Raw genomic sequence first — 17,709 nt, 5'->3', positions numbered from 1 at the left:
CATCTCGTCTCTGATTGGCTTCACGCGGCCAGCCTTTTCCTACTCCTCTTTTATTGACTCGCTCGGGTCTTGCGCTCTCTCCTCGCTAAACCGAGAACCCTTTGCAACAGTAACTTCCACCCTCCTTGGAAAGGCTCTGTAGGTCGGTTTCTTTTCTCCTTAGAAACCCAGACCAGCAAGTGCATGACTTCTTTTAACCTCCACTCTTTTGAAGCTGGGCTACCGAATACATATCTATGAATTTCAAAACTTGAAGAGTTACTTACATCTATTTTTCCGTAGCGTTGATGTCACATCATCAAAACTATGAAACCTTGACCTCTACTCCAAAGGTAATGCTTCTGAGCTAAAACTCTCTTGACACCAAGTTTTACCAAAAGGTTATTATAGTTTGTTAGATAAATGGTGACCAGAAGTTGCCAGATTTAGCAAATAAAAATACAGGATGTCCAGTTAAATTTTTTTTTTTTTTTTTTTTTTTTTTTTGCCGTACGCGGGCCTCTCACTGCTGTGGCCTCTCCCGCCGCGGAGCACAGGCTCCGGACGCGCAGGCCCAGCGGCCATGGCTCACGCACCCAGAAACTCCGCGGCATGTGGGACCCTCCCGGATCGGGGCACGAACCCGTGTCCCCTGCATCGGCAGGCGGACTCTCAACCACTGCGCCACCAGGGAAGCCCTAGTTAAATTTTATTCTAAAAAAAAAAAATGAAATTTTAAAAATATGAGTATGTCCCAAACATTGCATGGATCATACACTTACACCAAAAAAATTATTCGCTGTTTACATGCTGATAATATACAAGGCATCCTATATATTATCTGACAACCCGACAAATGATTCAACATTTGGGCAAACTCTTTAAGTTGTGCCTCCTAATTATATCTGTAAGGTCGGATCTTAACAAACGGCACCGCGAAACAGAGGAAAGCTTCAAGTGAGCTTTATTAGGGAGCGCTCGCGGGCGAGCTTCACCGGTCCTAGAGAAAGGGGCCAGAGAAGTCGCACCCGGGCGAGGGTTGGGCAAGATTTTATAGGGGAAGAAGGGAAAGGGGTGTGGTGAATCTGGGAGGGCGCAGGGTATTCCTTATTTGGTGGTCTTTTTGGGTATCCTGGGGGACCGTTAGTCCCGCCCCTCGAAAGGCGGGAAGGCTGGGCTGGGTTCAAAGTCCCCAGGTCAGTTCCTGGAACTGGGTGGTCCGGAATGTCTCCAGGGCAGTTTCTGAAACTGGGTGGTCCGGAGAATTTCGGTCTGATGCAACCTGTGAATCTGATTGTGTTCCCCTGCCTCGGGCCAGTTGGCCTTACAATATCCACCGAGGAACAGCTTGGTTTTTAATCACTAGGTGCAAAGTTAAATGCTCAATTACTTTGATTTATTAAGTAATAGTCATTGACAGTTCTGCTTTTCTCTGGAGCTCAAATGAATTTTGTAGCTCCAGCTTGAAAAGGACAGGACACACACAGTGACCAGACAGCTGTAGACTTAGTTTAAAAACAAACAAAAAGACCATAATGATATTATTTTGAGTTATCTCTGAAGAATAAGACAACCACTAAAATGTTTCTTAAAAATAAGGATGTGGAAGAAAGTGTCATCTATTAGCAGAGGAAATCAACCTTGCAAAGCTGAGTAACTGTTGGTCAGTTACATTACAGAGGAGGAACCTGTTGAACTTTGTGAAACCTAATTTTCTCAGGAAGAGATAGAAAGGAAGATTGCTAAGGTACAAGCCACTCTTGACAAAATGTGCATTGGTTCCCCTAACACAATAAGAAATACTTTAGCCAGTGAGGTTAAATTATTGGCATAAATAAATAAAGGGGGATGGTAAAACCTATTTGATAAGAGGAAAGAACATTTAACTCATTAAAGCATCAAGTGATAAAGCATTACAAAGCAAAACAAATCATTGCGAAGTTTTATTCTAATTGATTAACTGCGTATTCAAAGAAATACTCAGAGAGGATCAAGTGTTTTACATTTACAATCTTAGCCTAAATCTCTGGTCAGAATTTTTGTGACTCTTCTTTTCATCATACTAGCCTTACCGATGCATTGCATTTTTTTCAAAACTCCATGGGTTCCTTGCATTTCTACACATGTGGTTTCAAGATAGGGATTGTATTTTCCTCAAGGGCAGAGAGAAGATTTGCTGCAAGATAGCAAAGCTAATTTCTCCTTCCAGGGCAAAGTTTGCTTAGGTTTGCTAGCAGGACTTTCCTAAGCTTAGAGTTCCTTCATGCTGATTCAAACCCACTGCTTCTGCATCACCCACCTAGGAGCTCCATTTCACTCAGTGGAACTTGGGAGCAAAAGGAATGCATGAGAACCTGAAGCTCATGCTGCCTGTGCTGTAAGTAACAAAGTTCTTTGTCTCTGACAGAGGAATCTCATGCCTTCTGTCAACTTCTATGAAATTGTGGCAGGCTACTTGTTAGCTTGCAAGTAGGATAAAATATCTGATCCTTTGAAGTTCTAGGCAATGTGTCTCTTTCTTAGAGAAAGAACTACGCAGGGAAGTTCCTACTGAAGGGTAGCAGAATATGCCACCCCAAAATATGCCACTTTGGCATAAGGATTATTTTAAACTGAAGGCAACTGAGAAGAAACAGATACAAGAAAAGCTCTCTACTCGCCAATTGCCTAACAACAGGATCAAAGGGTCCCTCTTCCCCTCTCTACCAAGGACAGAAATAAATACTCTGAGACAAGTTTAGTCCCTTATCAATAAAGAAGGCAGGGACTTAAATCTGCATAACAAATCTTATATTTGTTTATCTTTCTTTTCCTGGTAACCTCCCCGTAGCTAGTTTCCCCACACCCTTCTTTTCTCTTTAGCTGAAGATGGTATTTAAGCTGAAGTTCTAAGACACCTCTGAGAATTATTCATTTTTCTCTGGGTATCTCCTATGCATATATGAGGATTCGTGTTAATAAACCTCTGGGCTTTTTTTTCTCTTGTTCTTCTTTTTTTTGTCATAGAGATCTCAGCCAAGAACTCAGAAGGGTAAAGGGAAATTGATTTTACCTCCCATACACTATCATGTGAGATACAGAAAGGATTTTCTACACTATAGTCTGCTGTATCTCTGTCTCTAAACCTAGTATTTCATATTATAAATTTTCTAGTATAGGAACTTACAATAAGTCAATAAAGAGTATTTTTTTAAAGTAACTGTATGATCAGGGCACCCAAGATGGCTGTTCTCTTGGTCTCTGTAAATCCCCTGCTTGACCAGGCCTGCTTCACCTACACCCTACTCACCTGACTAACCTCCCCACATACTTGGCCCAGGCCTTAGCTAATCGCTGTTACTTTAGCCACAGTGATAGCTTATCAAAGGGGCAGTGAGAGGCGTGCTCCTCTGCTGGTTTTCCTGGTAACCAATGAGCCAACCTGATGTCAATTCCCCCTATAATTGGTAACCCACTGTCCCCGGAGCAAAGACTGCCCCATGTCCTCCCACTGTCCCCCACACATGGAGGGGTGTCGCTCCAGGACCTTGCTTCAGATGTCTAAGCTCCCCCATCCAATAAACCACTGATGTCTCTGTTGCTGACTCCGGGCTCTTTCTTCCGTCTTGAAACTGGTTAAGTACAGGGCTTGCAGGGCTGCTTAGTGCAGCCCAACGGTAATAGTAATGAAAATTTGCTCCATGATTCAGTGAGCATTGTATGAACAATATCATCTTATGAAAATGTAATGTATAAAAAACAATTTTAGGGGCAGAATCAAGATGGCATATTAGGAGGATGTGGAATTCATGTCTCCTCACAACTAGAGCACCTACCAGGCACCGGTGGGGGACCACGGACACCTAAGGGGATGGGAGGAACCCACAGCGACCGGGTAGGACGTGGAGCATGGGGGGAGTGAAGGGGGAGGAGAAGTGGAGGCGGGACGGGACAGGCGCCCCTGAGGGGTAGCTGGGGGAGGGGAAGGGATCCCACGCCCGAAGGGGGAAATTGGGGAACCACTGGGAGGGCAGAGGATCAAAAGGGAGCGTGGCCAGGTTTCCCCTGCCCACTCGGACCCCCAGGAACCTGTTGAGATCTAGGGCCTGATCCTCTGCCCACCTAGGCTCCCTCCAGCTGTGCAGGTCCTGAGGGAGGGAAGGGGGAGCAAAAGTAAAGATAGGACCTCCGGGACCCCTGAGGGGAAGCTGGGGGAGGGGAGAAGTTCCTACATCCAGTGGGACCCACCCACAGTTAGGGGTCCTGCAGCGACGGGGGAGACGGTACGTCAGGTCGTAAAGGAACAGAAGGGAACGGGGCCAGTGCTTTCCCTGTCCACTCAGGCATGGGGAAGCCTGTTGGGCTCCCGGGCCTAATCCTCTGCCCTCGGAGCCTCCCTCCTGCTGTGCAGAACCCAAGCCCCGCCCCTACACCCCCACCCAGGGCCCCACCTCTACACTCGGAGACCCCCTCCAATGAGCTGGGCTTACACCCCACCCACACACCCTCACTCAGGGCCCTACCTGCAAACTCCAGAACTCCACCCTCTGGAGGCCCTCATTTCAATGGGCTGCCTCTACCTTCTTCAGCAGGTCCTAGCAGAGGCCCCGCCCCATGCTCAAACGTCAACTCCCCACCCGCGAAGGTCCCACCCCAGCCTAAACCCCACCCCTGCCTGAGTTCCACCCCACCCCACCCCACCCCCACCCCCACCCCCCCTACCCCCGGCTAAACTCCGCCCCCATTGCCAAGGCTTTTTCTTTATATTTTTTTCCTTTACTTTTTCCTCTTTTAGATTGGGGCTCTGTTTTACCTTGTTGATTCATTGTTGTTGATTCTTTTATATTTTTATTTTTCCTAATAAATCCTTTATTTTTCTAATTTTATTTTATTCTTTTTATTCTTTATACTTTATACTTTATTCTTTATACTTTGTTAGTGATCTCTCCTTTTGGCTTGTTGCCCCGTTCCCCCCCCCAACATTTTTCCTTGTGGCAGTCCTTTCAATTATACTTTTATTTTTCCTAATATATTTTTTATCTTTCTAATTTTATTTTGTTTTTTATTCTTTGATATTGTACTCCTCCATTTTTTCTTTCTTTCTTTCTTCCTTTTTTTTTTTTTTTTTCACTGTGCCATGAAGCTTGTGGGATCTTGGTTCCTGGTCTGGAGGTCGGGCCCAAGCTCCTGTGCTGGGAGCTCCAAGTCCAAACCGCTGGACTAACAGAGAACCTCAGACCCCAGGGAATATCAATCAGAGTGAGGCCTCCAAGAGGTCCTCATCTCAGCACCAAGACCCAGCTCTATCCAACTGCCTGCAAATTCCAGTGCTGGACATCTCAGGTCAAACAACCAATAAGACAGGAGTACAGCACCACCCATAAAAAAAAAAAAAAAAAAAAAAAAAAGACAAAAAAAAATGTTACAGATGATGGAGCAAGGTAAAAGCTTACAAGATCAAATAAATGTAGATGAGATAGGCAACCTACCTGAAAAAGAATTCAGAGAAATGATAGTAAATCATTTTACTATCAAATCCAAAATATTGGAAACAGAATGGAGAAAATACAAGAAACATTTAACAAGGATCTAGAAGAACTAAAGAGCACACAAGCAGTTATGAACAACACAATTGCTGAAATTAAAAATACTCGAGAAGGAATCAATAGCAGAATAACTGAGGTAGAAGAACGGATAAGTGACCTGGAAGATAAAATAGTGGAAATAACTACTGCAGAGCAGAATAAAGAAAAAAGAATGAAAAGCACTGAGGACAGTCTCAGAGACCTCTGGGAAAACATTAAATGCAGCAACAATCAAATTATAGGGGTCCCAGAAGGAGAAGAAAAAAGGAAAGGGTCTGAGAAAATATTTGAGGACATTATAGTCAAAAACTTCCCTAATATGGGAAGTAAAATAGTGAACACGTCCAGGAAGCACGGAGAGTACCATACAGAATAAACCCAAAGTCAAACACACTTAGACACGTATTAATCAAACTATCAAAAATTGAATACAAAGAAAAAATATTAAAAGCAGCAAGGAAAAAGCAACAAATAACATACAAGGGAATCCCCATAAGGTTAACAACTGCTTTTTCAGCAGAAACTCTGCAAGCCAGAAGGACATGGAAGGACATATTTAAAGTGATGGAATGGAAAAACCTACACCCAAGATTACTCTACCTAGCAAGGATCTCATTCAGATTCGATGGAGAAATTAAAACGTTTACAGATAAGCAAAAGTTAAGAGAATTCAGCACCACCAAACCAGCTTTAAAACAAATGCTAAGGGATCTTCTCTAGGCAGGAAACGCAAGACAAGGGAAACACCTACAAACACAAACACAAACCAAGTAAGAACATGGTAATAGGAACATACATATCGATAATTACCTTAAATGTAAATGGATTAAATGCTCCAACCAAAAGACATGGACTGGTTGAATGGATACAAAAACAAGACTGGTACATATGCTGTCTACAAGAGACCCACGTCAGACCTAGGGACAAATACAGACTGAAAATGAGGGGTTGGAAAAGGATATTCCATGCAAATGGAAATCAGAAGAAAGCTGGAGTAGCAATTCTCGTATCAGACAAAATAGATTTTAAGATAAAGACTGTTATAAGAGACAAAGAAGGACACTACATAATGATCAAGGGATCAATCCAAAAAGAAGATATAACAATTGTAAATATTTATGCACCCAACATAGGAGCACCTCAATACATAAGGCAAATGCTAAAAGCCATAAAAGGAGAAATCAACAGTAACACAATCATAGTAGGGGCCTTTAACACCCCACTTTCACCAAGGGACAGATCATCCAAAATGAAAATAAATAAGGAAACACAACCTTTAAATGACATGTTAAACAAGATGGACTGAATTGATATTTATAGGACATTTTCACCCAAAAACAACAGAATACACTTTCTTCTCAAGTGCTCATGGAACATTCTTCAAGATAGGCTATATCTTGGGTCACAAATCAAGCTTTGGTAAATTTAAGAAAATTGAAATCATATAAAGTATCTTTTCTGACCACAACGCTATGAAACTAGACATCAATTACAGGGAAAAAAACTAAAAAATACAAACATATGAAGGCTAAACAATATGCTACTAAATAACCAAGAGATCACTGAAGAAATCAAAGAGGAAATAAAAAAATACCTAGAAACAAATGACAATGAAAACACGATGACTCAAAACTTATGGGATGCAGCAAAAGCACTTCTAAGAGGAAAGTTTATAGCAATACAATCCTACCTCAAGAAACATCTCAAATAAACAACCTAACCTTACACCTAAAGCAATTAGAGAAAGAAGAACAAAAAACCCCTGCAAAGTTAGCAGAAGGAAAGAAATCATAAAGATAAGATCAGAAATAAATGAAAAAGAAGCGAGGAAACAATAGCAAAGATCAATAAACCTAAAAGCTGGTTCTTTGAGAAGATAAACAAAATTGATAAACCATTAGCCAGACTCATCAAGAAAAAAAGGGAGATGACTCAAATCAAAAGAATTAGAAATGAAAAAGGAGAAGTAAAAACTGACACTGCAGAAATACAAAGGATCATAAGAGATTACTACAAGCAACTATATGCCAATAAAATGGACAACCTGGAAGAAATGGACAAATTCTTAGAAAATCACAACTTTCTGAGACTGAACCAGGAAGAAATAGAAAATATGAACAGACCAATCACAAGAGCTGAAATTGAAACTGTGATTAAAAATCTTCCAACAAATAAAAGCCCAGTGCCAGATGGCTTCACAGGCAAACTCTATCAAACATTTAGAGAAGAGCTGACACCTATCCTTCTCAAACTCTTCCAAAGTATAGCAGAGGGAGGAACACTCCCAAACTCATTCTATGAGGCCACAATCACCCTGATACCAAAACCAGACAAAGATGTCACAAAAAAAGAAAACTATAGGCCAATATCTCTGATGAACATAGATGCAAAAATCCTCAACAAAATACTAGCAAACAGAATCTAATAGCACATTAAAAGGATTATACACCATGATCAAGTGGGGTTTACCCCAGGAATGCAAGAATTCTTCAATATATGCAAATCAATCAATGTGATACACCATATTAACAAATTGAAGGATAAAAACCATATGATAATCTCAATAGATGCAGAAAAAGCTTTTGAGAAAATTCAACACCCATTTATGATTAAAAACTCTCCAGAAAGTAGGCATAGAGGGAACTTACCCCAACATAATAAAGTCCATATATGACAAACCCACAGCCAGCATCATTCTCAATGGTGAAAAACTGAAAGCATTTCCTCTAAGATCAGGAAAAAGACAAGGTTGCCCACTCTCACCACTATTATTCAACATAGTTTTGGAAGTTTTAGCCACAGCAATCAGAGATGAAAAGGAAATAAAAGGAATCCAAATTGGAAAAGAAGTAAAACTGTCACTGTTTGCAGATGACATGATACTATACATAGAGAATCCTAAAGATGCTACCAGAAAATACTAGAGCTAATCAATGAATTTGGTAAAGTAGCAGGATACAAAATTAATGCACAGAAATCTCTTGCATTCCTATACACTATGATGAAAAACCTGAAAGAGAAATTAAGGAAACACTCCCATTTACCATTGCAACAAAAAGAATAAAATACATAGGAATAAACCTACCTAAGGATACAAAAGACCTGTATGCAGGAAACTATAAGACATTGTTGAAAGAAATTAAAGATGATACAAACAGATGGAGAGATATACTATGTTCTTGGATTGGAAGAATCAACATTGTGAAAATGATTATACTACCCCAAAGCATCTACAGATTCAATGCAATACTTATCAAACCACAAATGGCATTTTTCACAGAATCAGAACAAAAAATTTTACAATGTGTATGGAAACACAAAAGACCCTGAATACCCAAAACAACCTTGAGAAAGAAAAATGGAGCTGGAGGAATCAGGCTCCCAGACTTCAGACTATAGTACAAAGCTACAGTAATCAAGACAGTATGGTACTGGCACGAAGTCAGAAGTATAGACCAATGGATCAGGATAGAAAGCCCAGAGATAAACCCACGCACATATGGTCACCTTATCTTTGATACAGGAGGCAAGAGTATACAATGGAGAAAAGACAGCCTCTTCAATAAGTGGTGCTGGGAAAACTGGACAGCTACATGTAAAATAATGCAGTTAGAACACTTCCTAACACCACAAACAAAAATAATCTCAAAATGGATTAAAGGGGCTTCCCTGGTGGCGCAGTGGTTGAGAATCCGCCTGCCGATGCAGGGGACACGGGTTCATGCCCCGGTCCGGGAGGATCCCACATGCCGTGGAGCAGCTGGGCCCGTGAGCCATGGCCGCTGAGCCTGCGCCTCCAGAACCTGTTCTCTGCAACGGGAGAGGCCACAACAGTGAGAGGCCTGCATACCGCAAAAAAAAAAAAAAAAAAAAAGGATTAAAGACCTAAATGTAAGGCCATACACTATAAAACTCTTAGAAGAAAACATAGGCAGAGCACTCTATGACATAAATCACAGCAAGATCCTTTTTGACCCACCTCCTAGAGAAATGGAAATAAAAATAAACAAATGGGACCTAATGAAACTTAAAAGCTTTCACACAACAAAGGAAACTATAAACAAGATGAAAAGACAACCCTCAGAATGGGAGAAAATATTTGCAAATGAAGCAATTGACAAAGGGTTAATCTCCAAACTATACAAACAGCTCTTTGCAGCTCAGTATCAAAAAAACAAACATCCCAATGCAAAAATGGGCAGAAGACCTAAACAGACATTTCTCCAAAGAAGATATACAGATTGCCAAAAACACATGAAAAGGGCTTCCCTGGTGGTGCAGTGGTTGAGAGTCTGTCTGCCGATGCAGGGGACATGGGTTCGTGCCCCGGTCCGGGAGGATCCCACATGCCGCGGAGCGACTGGGCCCGTGAGCCATGGCCGCTGAGCCTGCGCGTCCAGAGCCTGTGCTCCGCAACGGGAGACACCACAACAGTGAGAGGCCCGCGTACCGCAAAAAAAAGAAAAAAAAACGAGGGATGATATAGCATCTCAGTGCAAGCAACAGTGAGAATCTGTTACCACCCTTAGACTGAGGGTGCAAGGCAAGGAAGCAGCCACTGAAACCTGGAGGTAGTAGCTGTGTGGAGTGGGCCACCTGACGTGACCTTCAGTAGAGGGATGCACAATGAACTGGATGGAAGGGAACTGAGGAGCAAATACCACAGCCTCACTCTCTTTCCTGCCTCCGATTTCCTTTCAATGCTTCCACTGGCTGATCCCAATCAGAAAAAAGAGAATTCAAGGACACAATTCATAAAGGTCAGCCTCCCAGGGAACAGTTCAATGTAGAGGAGAGTGGAGCAAGAGTGGATCGTTAGAGGCAAGTGGAAAAGATCAAACACAGTGAACAAAAATAAATCCCGTAACTTACATTTATAATCCTGCCAAAGTTTAATGATTCTTCAGTTAGAGACTCAACTTACATAATTTTTCTGTAAGGCAAAAATCCAGATAAGTTGCCTAAAGTTAGTATTTATAGAATAATTATATCAAATGGTGAATCTCTCTTTAATTAAATCCAAATGCTTGATTGAGCAACTAGGCTATGGAGATGAGAGAGGGAGAATGAAAGAGAATCCAGGTTTTTATTCAGCCACCATGATTCCAGTACAGACTTGAGCCACCCATTACAAGAAGCACTGTGGCAACCAGCCCAGAAGAGGAGGTGGGGTGGTGCAGGGAGGAGAAAGGAGGATGTAACCTAGCAACAGAATCTTTAGGCCGCAGTTTGCTCATAAATTTTCAAAATGGAAGTTAGTGATATCAGAAAACGTAATTAAATCAAGAGAAAGTACCAAAAAGGTGTGAGTGAGGACATAGCAAATATCTAGGTATATGAGTAAGAAAGATCAAATATTTTTAAAAATTAAAATTCCTGTGCAAAATGTCTTTCTGTATAGTATTTTAAATACATGTACACATAAAGTAAAAAACTGTTTGGAAGGAAACAGAACTGATTTCTATTGGAAAATGCACGTGCCTAAAATAGAGGTTTTTCAGTATAAATTGGAAAAATTAAATGATTATAGTCTCCACCTTAAAGTATTAACTAAGCAAACATGTATCTTCAAGCTTATGACCCTATGATAGTTATTCAAGAATGAAAAAAATAGTTGATATTTAGATCAATTTTGATATTTCCTCCTGATTGATATCTGAGAAACATTCATGTAGAAAACTATCAGCTAACCATATCGTGCAGATAATAAATTAATACCTATAACAGAACAATTTCCCTTTATTTACTGATTTCAGTCATTCAGACACACTCTCTGACTTCAAGAGAATATGTTAATTGGTACACTAACTACATTTTCTTATTTTCTGTATTTTTAATGTTCTGGGATCTGGGTCCTCACTGACTGTCCCTCCCAGGAATAACCACTTCTTCGAGTTAGCAAAAGACTGAACAGGGAGTGTGCCTTTCATCGCAAACCAGCCAGTCCAGAGCCCAAACTCTGAACTATCTCCTCTCTCTGGCTCTTACTTGTCAAGAGGCAATGTCCTCTGCATTAATCTTCCTGGGGCCAGATACCAAGCACCTAGAAGAAACAGCTTCTCTGCCCCAGAGCCTGCTAAAATTATTCAAACCAGCCAATTCTAACCCTGCTTACCCTGCCTTGCCTGGTCATTCCCATGGAAACCAAAATAAAGGCTCCACCCCAGGCTTTCCCCTTACTCCTTCTACCTCCTGACTGACCCTGGTGCTTCCCTATGTGGTCCTGCATGGTCTGGCGTGCCCCCTCCTCTTGGAAACTGTAACAAATTGTTTTTTTGTTTTGTTTTGTTTTGCGGTATGCGCGCCTCTCACTGTTGTGGCCTCTCGCGTTGCGGAGCACAGGCTCCGGACGCGCAGGCTCAGCGGTCATGGCTCACGGGCCCAGTCGCTCCGCGGCATGTGGGATCTTCCCGGACCGGGGCACGAACCCGTGTCCCCTGCATCGGCAGGCGGACTCTCAACCACTGCGCCACCAGGGACGCCCCTAACAAACTGTTTTTTCAATGGCAATCGCCTCCTGATCTGTTGTCCTCATCATACTGGAATAACAATAAAACCTGCATTTTAAAACAATTGGTTCTAGTCATTGTTGTCTATTTTAACTCTTGAAGGAACTGTGCAATACATATTTTAGAGATTGATAATTGACTCCAAGTTCATCTATTGGCTGTGTGACGTTGGGCAGAATAATACAACTTCTATGAATCTCAGTGCACCTTTGCAAAATGGGAAAATTCCCTACTAGCAGATAAATTAGTCCTCTTTCTGTTCTCTGTTTTTATAAGATATAATACTTTATACTAAATTATCTTCCCATTGGGAAATGTAGATTATATCCCTTTTCTGTTATCTGGCAAAAAAAAAATCAATAATTGTACCTAGTTACAGTTTTATTTACTTGAGACCAGCCAAACCAGTGCTGACACAATTAAGATTTGATAGTTAAAACCCCACAAGGTGGCGGCAGAGGCAACACCATCAGCAGCCAGCAGCTCTACAGAGGAGCCTAAGGAAGGAAGGAATCAAGGCAAGTGCCTTTCTGGGAAGGGCGTGCATACACCTGAATGTCTAGGACTTGGCCTGTGCTGCTCTGGGTCTGCTGGGTCATCTAGGGTCCAGGGAACTTACTAAGCCACAGGCAGTGCTTGGCCTCACCTGAGATTCTGGGCCAGCTTTTAGAATCCATTTTGTGAGGAAGCTCAGGTTTTCTCTACAGTTCATTGTGATGTTCTACTAATACTGTATGTTACTATTATTCTTAATCCCTAATTAACAACACACAGCACAGTTATGTGCACATAAGCAGTCTATTCCTGAAAAACAAAATATTTCTGACGTGTAAAACATCGATTACAGTCCAAGCTTGCAGCCTTATTTACAGTCATCCATCTGTTAAAATCATAAATTCTTCATCTTAAAGTATTTTAAAAGAGATCATTTGTAGTAACAAAATAATTTGGACCACGCTATCATTAAAATTTTAAAAATCTCCCACATAGTATGATACGTCCCTCTTGAGGTTTTTAATTGCATTTGAGGGAGAAAGAGTCAATGAAATGAAACCCTCTGTGCTAATTAAGTTCTAAAATTGTGTACCATTTCTGAGGGGTGGGAAGGACCATGCAAGCTCCCCTAGAGCTGTTGAATCTTTATACCCTCAACGCAAATATGCATATAGACACACAAATGCAACACACGGATACACACATTCTAATTAGGAATTCGGAGGAGAAAAATTAAATTCTCTTAGGTGTATATCAGGAAATATTTTATTTTAAATATTTTTAAATATTATAAAATTTAATTTTCCTAGCTGAGGTTGAACAAGGGGATGCTCTACTACTTGTTTCAGTTTTCACCTTGCAAACCAGTGTCCTTTTCATCATATGTTTAGTGCTAATTTTTTATATTTTTGTGTTTTTTGTTGGTGATTTCACTGTTTTAAATGGCCCCAAGCATAGTCCTGAAGTGTTATCTAGTGTATCCAAGCACTGGAAGGCTGTGATGTGCCTCAAAGAGAAATATGTGTTAGATAAGCTTCATTCAGGTGTGAGTTACAGTGTTGTTGACCCTGAGTATAATGTCAGTGAATTAACAATATATATTAAATAAGGGGTCTTTAAATAGAAACACACACAAATCAAGGTTATGCATTGATTGGTTTTAAAAATGTTGTGAATTAGGCTCTCAGGAACCTAATACTTCCCCAGGAGAAGTCGTTCCATATTTGCTAATTCAGGGTGAGTTTATAGCGAGTAACAAGACTCCACTGTACTCTCTGTTGGCCCTAGGCTAGCAGAGGTCCTCATCTCTAGTTCTCAACTCTGGCTGGAGAGTGGAATCACAGGTGGAATTGAAAGGAGAAATAATTGACAATAAAGTTCCAATTGTGGAGATTCTGATGCAATAAATAATTGTATATATGTCTCCCTGTGAGTCAAATATACAACTAGGCTTGAGAACAACTTTCTAGCTCACTTTGCCACCACAACAAAGAATTGAATGGCTGCTTTGGTACTTCCTATTGGGGATGCTCTTCAAGGGCAATGTGTGTGCTCAGGTAAGGAAAGCATCTAAAAAACAAATTTTTCTAGCCTTCTCTGGGTTATTTTTGTATTTTAATAGTCAAATAAAATGCCTTGAGCTCCTGTGACAAACAGCGCCTTACTATTAGAAATCAGAATTTTTTAGTATTTTGAGCAGGTATCACTTTATTTTAGGGGAGGTGTCACAGCCCAGTTCTAGCCGATGAGACATATAAAAAAAATTCTGCTGTGAGACTCCAGGGGCACTTTTGTTTTCCTTCACTATGGAGAAGGCAAGTGGGAGAAACTCTATGTTCCATGCTGCTACAACCTACTTTTAACTGGAGTTGTAGGAAGAAATGATGTTCAGAGCTGTAGTAGCCATTTTGCAACCAAGAGAGAAAAGCCAAGAAAATTACAGGACACATCCCAGAGTTCTGACCTCAATGAATCATTGGCTCTTCTTGTTATGTGAGAAAAATCAATTCCTGTTGCTGGGCCACACCTACTCAGGCATCGTCTTTACCTTGAAGCTGAAAGTATGCCTACTGAGATGGCCCTTCGTATCCTGTAGAGCATGGTAAGTCTGGCACAGTTCCTAAGATGTCTGACAATCCCTAGAGGGCTTATGCTCTCATTGTCTCTCTTGGATGGAATTCTCAATCCATGCTCCCTGTCTCACTTTCTACAGATACACTTTTCTCTCTGTGTAGCTCTGCTCCACCACATGGGGCCACTGCCTCTCCTTTATTAACCAAAGCACCACAACACAAACCTATTACATGTGGCAGCCTTTCATGGAAGACCTGGGACTAAGAAGAGTCAGTACAGCAAAGGCAACTCAGGAATGAACTTATTATATCCTGGCCACCGCTGCTGCAGGGAATCTCTCACAGATTCTTTCTCCCCTTGGAATGTCAATACAATCTACCTATGGAGATCTCTTCCTTGGAGATCTCTTCCTCACAGTTGAGGTCACCTCAGCTCACTCTCCGATGAACAGATGTTGAGTGTGTATAGGTATGTGCACACACATGCATTTACACATATATTTGTGCAATTAAATATTGGTAGGAAATGCATTTGAAATATTAATAATGCCTATCTCTGGGTGATAGGATTATAAGTAATTCATATAATCTTCTTCAATATGATGTGATTTTCCCCCTGAAATTTCTACAGTGAATATAAACTATTTTTTCAATAAAAATTAATTTTTTAAAAAGGGTCCAATTCTGGAAAAAATCTGCTGGGCAGCATGTCTGGCAATAGGCTATGAAATATGTTCAAGTTCCGTGTATTAACTTAATATACCAACATTTGTCACAAAGCAATAATAACGCTAGCAACTTGGAATATTCTACTTCTACGATCTAAACGTTGAATTTCTTTTCCTCCCGGAGCTTTCTCTCCTTTCACCTCCACACCTTCCCCCTTCATTCTTATTAATACTGCTCTTCAAATTTAACAAAATCTCTAGCCCTTGGGAAGCTCTCTAGAGCTGTAGTCTCCAAGTACTTTGTTCTTTTATTTTTTATAAATGTATTTATTTTTTTTGCTGCGTTGGGTCTTTGTTTCTGTGCGAGGGCTTTCTCTAGTTGTGGCAAGCGGGGGCCGCTCTTCATCGCGGGGCGCAGGCCTCTCACTATCGCGGCTTCTCTTGTTGCGGAGCACAGGCTCCAGACGCGCACGCAGGCTCAGTAGTTGTGGCTCACGGGCCCAGTTGCTCCGCGGCATGTGGGATCTTCCCAGACCAGGGCTCGAACCCGTATCCCCTGCATTGGCAGGCAGATTCTCAACCACTGTGCCACCAGGGAAGCCCCAAGTACTTTGTTCTTGATCCCTATCAGCTAAAATATTTGAACACGAACCCCAATAAATATATATATTTAGAAAATCTTTACATGTACAAATATATATATATAAATATATATATATGTATTTAGAAAATCTTTACATGTACAAATATAATGACATATCCTAAACTACAAACAATATAAACAATACAAACTTAAAAGTAAGGGATCAGGGCTTCACATGTGCACACTTAAAACCGAAAGTTTATAACTGAAATTTTGGAAGTAATTAAGAAATGGGTATCATGATCTAGTAAACTTAGAATTTTTTTCTATTTTGGAACTATTTATGTTTTTGAAATATAAACAATATCCTTTTTTTTAACATCTTTATTGGCATATACTTGCTTTACAATGGTGTGTTAGTTTTTGCTGTATAACAAAGTGAATCAGCTATATGTATACATATATCCCCATATCCCCTCCCTCTTGTGCCTCCCTGCCACCCTCCCCATCCCATCCCTCTAGGTGGTCACAAAGCACCCAGCTGATCTCCCTGTGCTATGCGGCTGCTTCCCACTAGCTACCTATTTAAGAATGGACCTGAGGACACGGGGAGGGGGAAGGGTAAGCTGGGACGAAGTGAGAGAGTAGCATTGACATATAAACGGTATCCTTTCAATAAACTTTTCTGCTAAATCAGCCTATCAGCTTTTGTTTCTTGCAAAAGGGATCCTGTGTAAGTATCAGTTAGATGGCTAGTTATTATGTAATGTTTATGTGTATAACTGAGTTATTTCCTCTATCAACTGTACATTCGTTCAGGGCTAGCAACATCTTGTACTCATCGTTTGTATAAAAATGCTGGCAGTCATGTATAGGGCATGTATAACATGCCAGGACTAGTGCTAAGTGCTTCCAACAACCTTATGACATAGTACTGGTATCATTCTCATTCTCGTTTTACAACTGAGAAATTTGAGGTTATTTTCCTAAGATCACACAGCAATCAAGAGGCAGTGCTGAGATGTGCATCCTGACATCCTGAGCTCACAGTCTCTAAGATTAATCACAGCTCTATTCTGCTAGTCAAAGGGCATCCAACTGTAAATTACACAGAATAAGCTCTTTATTGATACAATTTAGTAAACAAGTGAAAAAAGCAGAGCAACAATTCTAGAAGCATTTCCTCATCAAATTAAATTCATTGTCCTTTTCTTTGGAAAAGGCATTACTGCCATTAAATTGTAGTTCTAGTTTGTCAAAGAAGTGGCAGTTATGATTTTTACTACTTCTTAGCTGTAGAAAACTCAAATGGTAAGTCGGATAACAGCAAGAATCAGTTATCTAGCACCTTCCTGAACTACAATTTAAAAAACAAAATGCTAAAAGGTGACTTTTAAAACTGATGGAGACTGAAATATTTCTTTTGGGTTTAAAAAGAAAAGGCAGCTCTAGAAAAAAGGAAAAGATATAGCTCAGTATAACTTCCTACCTCAAAGGAGAAAGGAAACAGAAACTTATGTTTAGAAACAATAAGGAGGATGTTAATAAAAGTTATCTTAAGAAATGTGGCAGAGGAAAGCCTTATTAAAACAAAAACGAAAATAAACTAAACCATGGTGCAAAAATATAGATGAAGAAAAAGGATACATTTTGAGAGATTGGCTTTCTTTTTCCTCAACTTCTTTCCTCCAGCAGTGGCTCTATCAAGACTATGGTAGAGCTTCCCTGGTGGTGCAGTGGTTGAGAGTCCGCCTGCTGATGCAGGGGACGCGGGTTCGTGCCCTGGTCCAGGAGGATCCCACGTGCCGCGGAGCGGCTGGGCCCGTGAGCCATGGCCGC

This window comes from Phocoena phocoena, chromosome 7 (assembly GCF_963924675.1).
Source record: "Phocoena phocoena chromosome 7, mPhoPho1.1, whole genome shotgun sequence".
Taxonomy (NCBI): Eukaryota; Metazoa; Chordata; class Mammalia; order Artiodactyla; family Phocoenidae; genus Phocoena; species Phocoena phocoena.
Note: the sequence above shows the minus strand (reverse complement) of the source record.